This window comes from Agelaius phoeniceus, chromosome 7 (assembly GCF_051311805.1).
Source record: "Agelaius phoeniceus isolate bAgePho1 chromosome 7, bAgePho1.hap1, whole genome shotgun sequence".
Classification (NCBI taxonomy): Eukaryota; Metazoa; Chordata; class Aves; order Passeriformes; family Icteridae; genus Agelaius; species Agelaius phoeniceus.
The window spans coordinates 26570845-26584971 of record NC_135271.1 but is presented as its reverse complement, the minus strand read 5'-3'; the positions used below and the strand labels follow the sequence as shown (position 1 = coordinate 26584971).

Sequence of the window (14127 nt, the reverse complement as noted above, 5' to 3'; positions counted from 1 at the left end):
CGCCCAAAAAATTGGAGTTTGTAGTTTTCAGCTGTGACAAAGACAGTTAAATGTGACCGTTAAAAGGAATTACTTTTATTCCTACGCACTTCACACTTCTGTCCTAGTTAATACATTGTTTTCCAGACACCCTTGAATTTGCCTTCAGGAAGTTGACATTATGTGTGCTGGTGAATATTTTAAGGAGATGACCCATACAGGAAAAGCAGACAAATATTTTGAAAATCAATTTACAGTGCAGGTACCACAGGAGTAAAGCTTCTGAAAACATGTCTGTTTTCCCAAAATGGGTTCTTTTACCTGGTGTTCAAGAGGCCAATCCGAACAGAGAGGTGAGGTATTTGATTTTTCTACAATTCTGCACAGAAAAGAGTGCTGGGTGTCAAATCCACTAAACCAGCATGACTACCAAAAACGATCACTATTCATACATTTTAGTAAACAAAGGCATTAATATTCATTGGCTACAAGTTACATAGTTCTCCGATTAATTAGTATTCTATCTACTATTATAGTCTATGTGCTCAGTCTCTCTTCTTTTGAGTTGCTGAGTTTTGTGGTCGCAATCTCCCCTTGCCAGAATTACTTTCTACCTACTTGGGGCTGACTTCAGCACAGTTACTGAGTTGGTTTTGTTAGTTTCTTCTTTATCTTGGGAATTCTCCCAACTGTCCTTGCGGCTTGCAAATTCTGCATTCTTTGTTTCCACTATCACTAGTACATCCTTCTCCCAAACTTTGTTAATGTCCTTCTGGAGCTGAGATTATTGAAACATTTCAAGCTCTGAACCTCAGCAAGGCAGTTCTACTGATAAGTAATTTATGTTTCTAAAACCTGAACGTCATACCTCTGCCACAGACAAAGGTAGCCCTTTGCAAGAGTCCTAAACCCTACTCCTATTTTATGAGGTATTTGTTAATACATAGCAGATGAGCATTAGATAATGGCAATTGTTAAATATATTTATTAATTCCAACCTAATTAAGTAGCAGATTGACAAAACACTCTCCATACCTATCCTGAAAATTAGACGTGCAATGGGTAACAATTCTGCAGGCACACAGAACCTGTAGCTTTATTTCTTGCTCTAAGGAAACAGACTGCCATTAAATGCTAGTTCTATGGGTGTGGGTAAAAGATGTAAGTATCCTCTAAGGTACACTCTGTGATCCATGTGTGACAAATTCCACAGTTTGGGGGCCTAAATTTTCTCTACTAAGTTTATTAAGAATACCGGCCAGTAAATTAAATTAACAGTTGGCTTCTTAAAATCAGAGACCCTTTCTGACACAGCTCTATTGAAACAGTATCAATCTTTGCCAGGAGATGTTGCTGATGTCATTTCTCAAAATTTCAATTTCACTTTTTCTGAAAGTGATTGGACAAATTTGGAGAAGTTAAAAACAAGCAAGAACTATTAACAGCCAAGGCAACACTTTTTGCTCAAGAAGGTCCTGAATTGGAGAACAGAGAAATCAAGCACTGACACAGCTTGATGCCTGCTGGCACAGTTCCCCCATCTCTTCCACGGGCTTTATAGTGAATGTTATTTATTTTTTCCAGGGAGGAGAACAAACACAGTGGCGTTCCCCACCTTAAAATGATACAGAAGCATTTCTTACTTTGGGGGAAATGGCAGGGATGAGCTCACCCAAGGACTAGGGAGCAGACTCATTTCAGGAAAGTCCCTTTCTTCATCAGGATATCACTTTTAAGGACACATAACAGGAGAGGGGTTGGGTTAGCAGGACATTGGGGCAGTCCTGGCACGGCTGTGTTCACTTTGTGAAGGTCACTTTTCCCTCTTGCCTGGCCATAGCAGCAGATAAGACCTGGGTGGGTGTAACTGGTGTAGTTATGCCTGGCATGCAGTAGATCTGTGTTTCTCAGAGCAAACAAGCAGCAGCTCTATTTTTGATATGTTTGCCACGATGCCTGTATGAAGGATGCTCTCAGAAATCAAATCCAACTTAATTACAAGCTCCTCAGCTGGGATGAAAGGTGTGGAAGTGCTAAGCTTGGTGCTCCTTTTGCCATAGAATAAGTGACAAAGGCAAATGAAAGAACCAAGAGAAAACACAGCACAAATCCTATAAAAGCTAAGGAGGTTTCTTCCTGGAGAACATCTGTGTCTGGTGTTAACACATTTCCTTGTATGTTTTCTTAGACCATCACAAAGAGAGACAGCATTATGATCATGTCTCATAAACTGATTCCTATTTTTTACTAGGAAATCATTTATTAACAGAAGTACATTTCCAAGGAGGGGGATGGCTTTTTCATTCAGAACTACAGCCTGCAAACCTCCCTTATCTACAAAACCCCATAGCCTCTCAGTGACTTGCTAGCCATCATGATAGATTGGCTACCATCAGCAATCCCATGAAAAATGAGACCTGCATCCATTGGAAGGACAACAGTGGTGTTTAGAACTGCATGTTGGGATTTCTTGACTGTTAAAATTTCTCCTAGTACTGTAAGCAAAAACATAACATTGATGAAAGAACAAGTAGCCAGGATCCTTGCTATATGCCACAAACACTGCAAATGGAACCCTAGATGGGCTCTGGGGGGGTATCAGTCCTCGTTTTTCATTGTTCCATTTGGTAGAATTCTGAAAGAGTAGTAGAAGATTGTAGCTTCATTTACAAGTAATTACATCCATCAGAAAACCCAGTGAATAGTCTCTGCATCCCTTGTTAGCAAGTCTGCTAGGTTTCCAACCAACCACTAGAGGCACAGCAACAAAACTCAATGCCTGGAAGTGTATTAGTATCATCTCTCTTGAAAATGATAATGCAAGCTGGAGGTTTAACCTCTTTTCTGTGGTGGTTCTGATTTGCTGCTTTTTTTCCTTTTAATTTCTCTCAGATGAGCAGCATTGTTTCTAAGCAACATGAGAAAGCAGCCGTCCAGCAAGAAGCCATAGCCTAATTTCCCTGGCACACAAACTGAAGCAGAGACAAGAAAGAGGGAATTCCTCTTCAGAAATACCTCGAGTCAGAGAGGCTCCAAACCCAGATCCTGAGGCCTGTTGCAAGAACTGACAAAGGTAGAGCATGATTTCTTCTGTACATTTATGAGAGAGAGAATACAAGGGCAATATTCATTAACAGCTGTATGTATCATGGAAAGCAGGAGTAGAGCATGCACATGGATGTTACAATGAATTGGTGCGCTAAATGCTGGCTTTTATAGATCTGATAAATAGATACACAGCAGAGAGAGGAAGCGGGTCATAAGAAACTCAGAAGTGGGAGCAAGTGCAGGGCCATGCACCAAAGATTCCTCTCTTGGTCCCAAATAAATTCGCAAGATTCCGTTTCCCTTCCCGAAAGGAAATTTCATTTCCTTTCGGGAAGGGAAACGGAATCTTGCGACCCTGAAAAGAAAGGCTTACAAACACTCTGGAAAGGAGATAGGATCAAATGAAATGCAATTGAAAAAAACCCCAAAAAACCAGAAAATTGGGAGTTTCAGTGTCTTCAAGAAATGGCCTGTGAGAAAATAAGCTGCATTGCAAAGGACCAAACCATGCCAAAACTAAGCTCACAGACGTTGCAAAAGCAGGGGAAAAAGTCAAGGAGGAAGACAAAACCTGGAGGGGAAGATTTGAGGGACATGGGATGGCTGCTTAAAAAAAAAAAAAAAAAAAAATTTTTTTTCCATACGCTAGCAAGTGCAGGCAGATGCAGCAGAGCTTGCCAAAATTGATCCCCGCTGAAGGCCAAAAGAGAAAAGAAGGACTTAGAAACACGCTGGAAAGGAGATAGCATCAAAGGAATTGCAATTGGAGGAGAAAAAAAAAAAAATTGGGAAATTTGGGCAATTTAGGGACTAGGAGAAAATGGACTGGGATTCTATCAGAGCAGTGCAAAAAACCAAAACATGCCAAAATGTAGCACCCAGACGTTGCAAAAGCAGGGGAAAAAGTAGAGGAGCAAGACAAAACCTGGAGGGGAAGATATGAGGGACATGGGATGGACACTGAAAAAAAACTGAAAAAAAAAGGAAAAAATTTTTCCCAAAGTTCAAGCCATCAAAAGGCATGGCATGTCATCAAGTGCAGGGACATGCACCAAAGATTCCTCTCTTCGTGCCCATTGAAATCGCAAGATTCCGTTTCCCTTCCCGAAAGGAAATGAAATTTCCTTTCGGGAAGGGAAACGGAATCTTGCGACCCTGAAAAGAAAGGCTTACAAACACTCTGGAAAGGAGATAGGATCAAATGAAATGCAATTGAAAAAAACCCCAAAAAAACCAGAAAATTGGGAGTTTCAGTGTCTTCAAGAAATGGCCTGTGAGAAAATAAGCTGCATTGCAAAGGACCAAAACATGCCAAAACTAAGCTCACAGACGTTGCAAAAGCAGGGGAAAAAGTCAAGGAGGAAGACAAAACTTGGAGGGGAAGATTTGAGGGACATGGCATGGCTGCTTAAAAAAAAAAAAAAAAAAAAAAATTTTTTTTCCATACGCTAGCAAGTGCAGGCAGATGCAGCAGAGCTTGCCAAAATTGATCCCCGCTGAAGGCCAAAAGAGAAAAGAAGGACTTAGAAACACGCTGGAAAGGAGATAGCATCAAAGGAATTGCAATTGGAGGAGAAAAAAAAAAAAATTGGGAAATTTGGGCAATTTAGGGACTAGGAGAAAATGGACTGGGATTCTATCAGAGCAGTGCAAAAAACCAAAACATGCCAAAATGTAGCACCCAGACGTTGCAAAAGCAGGGGAAAAAGTAGAGGAGCAAGACAAAACCTGGAGGGGAAGATATGAGGGACATGGGATGGACACTTAAAAAAAATTTAAAAAAAAAAAAATTTTTTTCCATACGCTAGCAAGTGCAGGCAGATGCAGCAAAGCTTGCCAAAATTGATCCCCGCTGAAGGCCAAAAGAGAAAAGAAGGACTTAGAAACACGCTGGAAAGGAGATAGCATCAAAGGAATTGCAATTGGAGGAGAAAAAAAAAAAAATTGGGAAATTTGGGCAATTTAGGGACTAGGAGAAAATGGACTGGGATTCTATCAGAGCAGTGCAAAAAACCAAAACATGCCAAAATGTAGCACCCAGACCTTGCAAAAGCAGGGGAAAAAGTAGAGGAGCAAGACAAAACCTGGAGGGGAAGATATGAGGGACATGGGATGGACACCGAAAAAAAACTGAAAAAAAAAGGAAAAAATTTTTCCCAAAGTTCAAGCCATCAAAAGGCATGGCATGTCATCAAGTGCAGGGACATGCACCAAAGATTCCTCTCTTCGTGCCCATTGAAATCGCAAGATTCCGTTTCCCTTCCCGAAAGGAAATTTCATTTCCTTTCGGGAAGGGAAACGGAATCTTGCGACCCTGAAAAGAAAGGCTTACAAACACTCTGGAAAGGAGATAGGATCAAATGAAATGCAATTGAAAAAAACCCCCAAAAAACCAGAAAATTGGGAGTTTCAGTGTCTTCAAGAAATGGCCTGTGAGAAAATAAGCTGCATTGCAAAGGACCAAAACATGCCAAAACTAAGCTCACAGACGTTGCAAAAGCAGGGGAAAAAGTCAAGGAGGAAGACAAAACTTGGAGGGGAAGATTTGAGGGACATGGCATGGCTGCTTAAAAAAAAAAAAAAAAAAAAAAAAATTTTTTTCCATACGCAAGCAAGTGCAGGCAGATGCAGCAAAGCTTGCCAAAATTGATCCCCGCTGAAGGCCAAAAGAGAAAAGAAGGACTTAGAAACACGCTGGAAAGGAGATAGCATCAAAGGAATTGCAATTGGAGGAGAAAAAAAAAAAATTGGGAAATTTGGGCAATTTAGAGACTAGGAGAAAATGGACTGGGATTCTATCAGAGCAGTGCAAAAAACCAAAACATGCCAAAATGTAGCACCCAGACGTTGCAAAAGCAGGGGAAAAAGTAGAGGAGGAAGACAAAACCTGGAGGGGAAGATTTGAGGGACATGGCATGGCTGCTTAAAAAAAAAAAAAAAAAAAAAAAAAATTTTTTTCCATACGCTAGCAAGTGCAGGCAGATGCAGCAGAGCTTGCCAAAATTGATCCCCGCTGAAGGCCAAAAGAGAAAAGAAGGACTTAGAAACACGCTGGAAAGGAGATAGCATCAAAGGAATTGCAATTGGAGGAGAAAAAAAAAAAAATTGGGAAATTTGGGCAATTTAGGGACTAGGAGAAAATGGACTGGGATTCTATCAGAGCAGTGCAAAAAACCAAAACATGCCAAAATGTAGCACCCAGACGTTGCAAAAGCAGGGGAAAAAGTCAAGGAGGAAGACAAAACTTGGAGGGGAAGATTTGAGGGACATGGCATGGCTGCTTAAAAAAAAAAAAAAAAAAAAAAAAATTTTTTTCCATACGCTAGCAAGTGCAGGCAGATGCAGCAGAGCTTGCCAAAATTGATCCCCGCTGAAGGCCAAAAGAGAAAAGAAGGACTTAGAAACACGCTGGAAAGGAGATAGCATCAAAGGAATTGCAATTGGAGGAGAAAAAAAAAAAAATTGGGAAATTTGGGCAATTTAGGGACTAGGAGAAAATGGACTGGGATTCTATCAGAGCAGTGCAAAAAACCAAAACATGCCAAAATGTAGCACCCAGACGTTGCAAAAGCAGGGGAAAAAGTAGAGGAGCAAGACAAAACCTGGAGGGGAAGATTTGAGGGACATGGCATGGCTGCTTAAAAAAAAAAAAAAAAAAAAAAAAAAATTTTTTCCATACGCTAGCAAGTGCAGGCAGATGCAGCAGAGCTTGCCAAAATTGATCCCCGCTGAAGGCCAAAACAGAAAAGAAGGACTTAGAAACACGCTGGAAAGGAGATAGCATCAAAGGAATTGCAATTGGAGGAGAAAAAAAAAAAATTGGGAAATTTGGGCAATTTAGGGACTAGGAGAAAATGGACTGGGATTCTATCAGAGCAGTGCAAAAAACCAAAACATGCCAAAATGTAGCACCCAGACCTTGCAAAAGCAGGGGAAAAAGTAGAGGAGCAAGACAAAACCTGGAGGGGAAGATATGAGGGACATGGGATGGACACCGAAAAAAAACTGAAAAAAAAAGGAAAAAATTTTTCCCAAAGTTCAAGCCATCAAAAGGCATGGCATGTCATCAAGTGCAGGGACATGCACCAAAGATTCCTCTCTTCGTGCCCATTGAAATCGCAAGATTCCGTTTCCCTTCCCGAAAGGAAATGAAATTTCCTTTCGGGAAGGGAAACGGAATCTTGCGACCCTGAAAAGAAAGGCTTACAAACACTCTGGAAAGGAGATAGGATCAAATGAAATGCAATTGAAAAAAACCCCCAAAAAACCAGAAAATTGGGAGTTTCAGTGTCTTCAAGAAATGGCCTGTGAGAAAATAAGCTGCATTGCAAAAAACCAAAACATGCCAAAATGTAGCACCCAGACATTGCAAAAGCAGGGGAAAAAGTAGAGGAGCAAGACAAAACCTGGAGGGGAAGATATAAGGGACATGGGATGGACACTTAAAAAAAATTAAAAAAAAAAAAATTTTTTCCCATACGCTAGCAAGTGCAGGCAGATGCAGCAAAGCTTGCCAAAATTGATCCCCGCTGAAGGCCAAAAGAGAAAAGAAGGACTTAGAAACACGCTGGAAAGGAGATAGCATCAAAGGAATTGCAATTGGAGGAGAAAAAAAAAAAAATTGGGAAATTTGGGCAATTTAGGGACTAGGAGAAAATGGACTGGGATTCTATCAGAGCAGTGCAAAAAACCAAAACATGCCAAAATGTAGCACCCAGACGTTGCAAAAGCAGGGGAAAAAGTAGAGGAGCAAGACAAAACCTGGAGGGGAAGATATAAGGGACATGGGATGGACACTTAAAAAAAAAAAAAAAAAAAAAAATTTTTTTCCATACGCAAGCAAGTGCAGGCAGATGCAGCAGAGCTTGCCAAAATTGATCCCCGCTGAAGGCCAAAACAGAAAAGAAGGACTTAGAAACACGCTGGAAAGGAGATAGCATCAAAGGAATTGCAATTGGAGGAGAAAAAAAAAAAATTTGGGAAATTTGGGCAATTTAGGGACTAGGAGAAAATGGACTGGGATTCTATCAGAGCAATGCAAAAAACCAAAACATGCCAAAATGTAGCACCCAGACGTTGCAAAAGCAGGGGAAAAAGTAGAGGAGCAAGACAAAAGGTGGAGGGGAAGATATGAGGGACATGGGATGGACACTGAAAAAAAACTGAAAAAAAAAGGAAAAAATTTTTCCCAAAGTTCAAGCCATCAAAAGGCATGGCATGTCATCAAGTGCAGGGACATGCACCAAAGATTCCTCTCTTCGTGCCCATTGAAATCGCAAGATTCCGTTTCCCTTCCCGAAAGGAAATTTCATTTCCTTTCGGGAAGGGAAACGGAATCTTGCGACCCTGAAAAGAAAGGCTTACAAACACTCTGGAAAGGAGATAGGATCAAATGAAATGCAATTGAAAAAAACCCCCAAAAAACCAGAAAATTGGGAGTTTCAGTGTCTTCAAGAAATGGCCTGTGAGAAAATAAGCTGCATTGCAAAGGACCAAAACATGCCAAAACTAAGCTTACAGACGTTGCAAAAGCAGGGGAAAAAGTCAAGGAGGAAGACAAAAATGGAGGGGAAGATTTGAGGGACATGGCATGGCTGCTTAAAAAAAAAAAAAAAATTTTTTTTCCATACGCTAGCAAGTGCAGGCAGATGCAGCAGAGCTTGCCAAAATTGATCCCCGCTGAAGGCCAAAAGAGAAAAGAAGGACTTAGAAACACGCTGGAAAGGAGATAGCATCAAAGGAATTGCAATTGGAGGAGAAAAAAAAAAAATTTGGGAAATTTGGGCAATTTAGGGACTAGGAGAAAATGGACTGGGATTCTATAAGAGCAATGCAAAAAACCAAAACATGCCAAAATGTAGCACCGAGACGTTGCAAAAGCAGGGGAAAAAGTAGAGGAGCAAGACAAAACCTGGAGGGGAAGATATAAGGGACATGGGATGGACACTTAAAAAAAATTTAAAAGAAAAAATTTTTTTCCATATGCGAGCAATTGCAGGCAGATGCAGCAAAGCTTGCCAAAATTGATCCCCGCTGAAGGCCAAAAGAGAAAAGAAGGACTTAGAAACACGCTGGAAAGGAGATAGCATCAAAGGAATTGCAATTGGAGGAGAAAAAAAAAAAAATTGGGAAATTTGGGCAATTTAGGGACTAGGAGAAAACGGACTGGGATTCTATCAGAGCAGTGCAAAAAACCAAAACATGCCAAAATGTAGCACCCAGACGTTGCAAAAGCAGGGGAAAAAGTAGAGGAGCAAGACAAAACCTGGAGGGGAAGATATGAGGGACATGGCATGGCTGCTTAAAAAAAAAAAAAAAAAAAAAATTTTTTTCCATACGCTAGCAAGTGCAGGCAGATGCAGCAGAGCTTGCCAAAATTGATCCCCGCTGAAGGCCAAAACAGAAAAGAAGGACTTAGAAACACGCTGGAAAGGAGATAGCATCAAAGGAATTGCAATTGGAGGAGAAAAAAAAAAAAATTGGGAAATTTGGGCAATTTAGGGACTAGGAGAAAATGGACAGGGATTCTATCAGAGCAGTGCAAAAAACCAAAACATGCCAAAATGTAGCACCCAGACGTTGCAAAAGCAGGGGAAAAAGTAGAGGAGCAAGACAAAACCTGGAGGGGAAGATATGAGGGACATGGGATGGACACCGAAAAAAAACTGAAAAAAAAAGGAAAAAATTTTTCCCAAAGTTCAAGCCATCAAAAGGCATGGCATGTCATCAAGTGCAGGGACATGCACCAAAGATTCCTCTCTTCGTGCCCATTGAAATCGCAAGATTCCGTTTCCCTTCCCGAAAGGAAATGAAATTTCCTTTCGGGAAGGGAAACGGAATCTTGCGACCCTGAAAAGAAAGGCTTACAAACACTCTGGAAAGGAGATAGGATCAAATGAAATGCAATTGAAAAAAACCCCCAAAAAACCAGAAAATTGGGAGTTTCAGTGTCTTCAAGAAATGGCCTGTGAGAAAATAAGCTGCATTGCAAAGGACCAAAAGATGCCAAAACTAAGCTCACAGACGTTGCAAAAGCAGGGGAAAAAGTCAAGGAGGAAGACAAAAATGGAGGGGAAGATTTGAGGGACATGGCATGGCTGCTTAAAAAAAAAAAAAAAAAATTTTTTCCATACGCTAGCAAGTGCAGGCAGATGCAGCAGAGCTTGCCAAAATTGATCCCCGCTGAAGGCCAAAACAGAAAAGAAGGACTTAGAAACACGCTGGAAAGGAGATAGCATCAAAGGAATTGCAATTGGAGGAGAAAAAAAAAAAAATTGGGAAATTTGGGCAATTTAGGGACTAGGAGAAAATGGACTGGGATTCTATCAGAGCAGTGCAAAAAACCAAAACATGCCAAAATGTAGCACCCAGACGTTGCAAAAGCAGGGGAAAAAGTCAAGGAGGAAGACAAAACCTGGAGGGGAAGATTTGAGGGACATGGCATGGCTGCTTAAAAAAAAAAAAAAAAAAAAAAAAAATTTTTTTCCATACGCTAGCAAGTGCAGGCAGATGCAGCAGAGCTTGCCAAAATTGATCCCCGCTGAAGGCCAAAACAGAAAAGAAGGACTTAGAAACACGCTGGAAAGGAGATAGCATCAAAGGAATTGCAATTGGAGGAGAAAAAAAAAAAATTGGGAAATTTGGGCAATTTAGGGACTAGGAGAAAATGGACTGGGATTCTATCAGAGCAGTGCAAAAAACCAAAACATGCCAAAATGTAGCACCCAGACGTTGCAAAAGCAGGGGAAAAAGTAGAGGAGCAAGACAAAACCTGGAGGGGAAGATATGAGGGACATGGGATGGACACCGAAAAAAAACTGAAAAAAAAAGGAAAAAATTTTTCCCAAAGTTCAAGCCATCAAAAGGCATGGCATGTCATCAAGTGCAGGGACATGCACCAAAGATTCCTCTCTTCGTGCCCATTGAAATCGCAAGATTCCGTTTCCCTTCCCGAAAGGAAATTTCATTTCCTTTCGGGAAGGGAAACGGAATCTTGCGACCCTGAAAAGAAAGGCTTACAAACACTCTGGAAAGGAGATAGGATCAAATGAAATGCAATTGAAAAAAACCCCCAAAAAACCAGAAAATTGGGAGTTTCAGTGTCTTCAAGAAATGGCCTGTGAGAAAATAAGCTGCATTGCAAAGGACCAAAAGATGCCAAAACTAAGCTCACAGACGTTGCAAAAGCAGGGGAAAAAGTCAAGGAGGAAGACAAAACTTGGAGGGGAAGATTTGAGGGACATGGCATGGCTGCTTAAAAAAAAAAAAAAAAAATTTTTTTCCATACGCAAGCAAGTGCAGGCAGATGCAGCAAAGCTTGCCAAAATTGATCCCCGCTGAAGGCCAAAAGAGAAAAGAAGGACTTAGAAACACGCTGGAAAGGAGATAGCATCAAAGGAATTGCAATTGGAGGAGAAAAAAAAAAAAATTGGGAAATTTGGGCAATTTAGGGACTAGGAGAAAATGGACTGGGATTCTATCAGAGCAGTGCAAAAAACCAAAACATGCCAAAATGTAGCACCCAGACGTTGCAAAAGCAGGGGAAAAAGTCAAGGAGGAAGACAAAACCTGGAGGGGAAGATTTGAGGGACATGGCATGGCTGCTTAAAAAAAAAAAAAAAAAAAAAAAATTTTTTTTCCATACGCTAGCAAGTGCAGGCAGATGCAGCAGAGCTTGCCAAAATTGATCCCCGCTGAAGGCCAAAACAGAAAAGAAGGACTTAGAAACACGCTGGAAAGGAGATAGCATCAAAGGAATTGCAATTGGAGGAGAAAAAAAAAAAAATTGGGAAATTTGGGCAATTTAGGGACTAGGAGAAAATGGACTGGGATTCTATCAGAGCACTGCAAAAAACCAAAACATGCCAAAATGTAGCACCCAGACGTTGCAAAAGCAGGGGAAAAAGTAGAGGAGCAAGACAAAACCTGGAGGGGAAGATATGAGGGACATGGGATGGACACCGAAAAAAAACTGAAAAAAAAAGGAAAAAATTTTTCCCAAAGTTCAAGCCATCAAAAGGCATGGCATGTCATCAAGTGCAGGGACATGCACCAAAGATTCCTCTCTTCGTGCCCATTGAAATCGCAAGATTCCGTTTCCCTTCCCGAAAGGAAATGAAATTTCCTTTCGGGAAGGGAAACGGAATCTTGCGACCCTGAAAAGAAAGGCTTACAAACACTCTGGAAAGGAGATAGGATCAAATGAAATGCAATTGAAAAAAACCCCCAAAAAACCAGAAAATTGGGAGTTTCAGTGTCTTCAAGAAATGGCCTGTGAGAAAATAAGCTGCATTGCAAAGGACCAAAACATGCCAAAACTAAGCTCACAGACGTTGCAAAAGCAGGGGAAAAAGTCAAGGAGGAAGACAAAACTTGGAGGGGAAGATTTGAGGGACATGGCATGGCTGCTTAAAAAAAAAAAAAAAAAAAAAAAATTTTTTTTCCATACGCTAGCAAGTGCAGGCAGATGCAGCAGAGCTTGCCAAAATTGATCCCCGCTGAAGGCCAAAAGAGAAAAGAAGGACTTAGAAACACGCTGGAAAGGAGATAGCATCAAAGGAATTGCAATTGGAGGAGAAAAAAAAAAAAATTGGGAAATTTGGGCAATTTAGGGACTAGGAGAAAATGGACTGGGATTCTATCAGAGCAGTGCAAAAAACCAAAACATGCCAAAATGTAGCACCCAGACGTTGCAAAAGCAGGGGAAAAAGTAGAGGAGGAAGACAAAACATGGAGGGGAAGATTTGAGGGACATGGCATGGCTGCTTAAAAAAAAAAAAAAAAAAAAAAAAAAATTTTTTTCCATACGCTAGCAAGTGCAGGCAGATGCAGCAGAGCTTGCCAAAATTGATCCCCGCTGAAGGCCAAAACAGAAAAGAAGGACTTAGAAACACGCTGGAAAGGAGATAGCATCAAAGGAATTGCAATTGGAGGAGAAAAAAAAAAAAATTGGGAAATTTGGGCAATTTAGGGACTAGGAGAAAATGGACTGGGATTCTATCAGAGCAGTGCAAAAAACCAAAACATGCCAAAATGTAGCACCCAGACCTTGCAAAAGCAGGGGAAAAAGTAGAGGAGCAAGACAAAACCTGGAGGGGAAGATATGAGGGACATGGGATGGACACCGAAAAAAAACTGAAAAAAAAAGGAAAAAATTTTTCCCAAAGTTCAAGCCATCAAAAGGCATGGCATGTCATCAAGTGCAGGGACATGCACCAAAGATTCCTCTCTTCGTGCCCATTGAAATCGCAAGATTCCGTTTCCCTTCCCGAAAGGAAATTTCATTTCCTTTCGGGAAGGGAAACGGAATCTTGCGACCCTGAAAAGAAAGGCTTACAAACACTCTGGAAAGGAGATAGGATCAAATGAAATGCAATTGAAAAAAACCCCCAAAAAACCAGAAAATTGGGAGTTTCAGTGTCTTCAAGAAATGGCCTGTGAGAAAATAAGCTGCATTGCAAAGGACCAAAAGATGCCAAAACTAAGCTCACAGACGTTGCAAAAGCAGGGGAAAAAGTAGAGGAGGAAGACAAAACCTGGAGGGGAAGATTTGAGGGACATGGCATGGCTGCTTAAAAAAAAAAAAAAAAAAAAAAAATTTTTTTCCATACGCTAGCAAGTGCAGGCAGATGCAGCAGAGCTTGCCAAAATTGATCCCCGCTGAAGGCCAAAAGAGAAAAGAAGGACTTAGAAACACGCTGGAAAGGAGATAGCATCAAAGGAATTGCAATTGGAGGAGAAAAAAAAAAAATTTGGGAAATTTGGGCAATTTAGGGACTAGGAGAAAATGGACTGGGATTCTATCAGAGCAGTGCAAAAAACCAAAACATGCCAAAATGTAGCACCCAGACGTTGCAAAAGCAGGGGAAAAAGTAGAGGAGCAAGACAAAACCTGGAGGGGAAGATATGAGGGACATGGGATGGACACCGAAAAAAAACTGAAAAAAAAAGGAAAAAATTTTTCCCAAAGTTCAAGCCATCAAAAGGCATGGCATGTCATCAAGTGCAGGGACATGCACCAAAGATTCCTCTCTTCGTGCCCATTGAAATCGCAAGATTCCGTTTCCCTTCCCGAAAGGAAATGAAATTTCCTTTCGGGAA

At 40.9% G+C, this 14127-nt stretch overlaps 1 protein-coding gene across 1 annotated transcript in view; it reads right to left on the bottom strand.

Moving 5' to 3' along the window:
• The window catches only part of LOC129122801 (uncharacterized), a 74567-nt gene that overhangs the window by 9949 nt on the left and 50491 nt on the right, over nucleotides 1–14127 (bottom strand). The window lies entirely within an intron of this gene.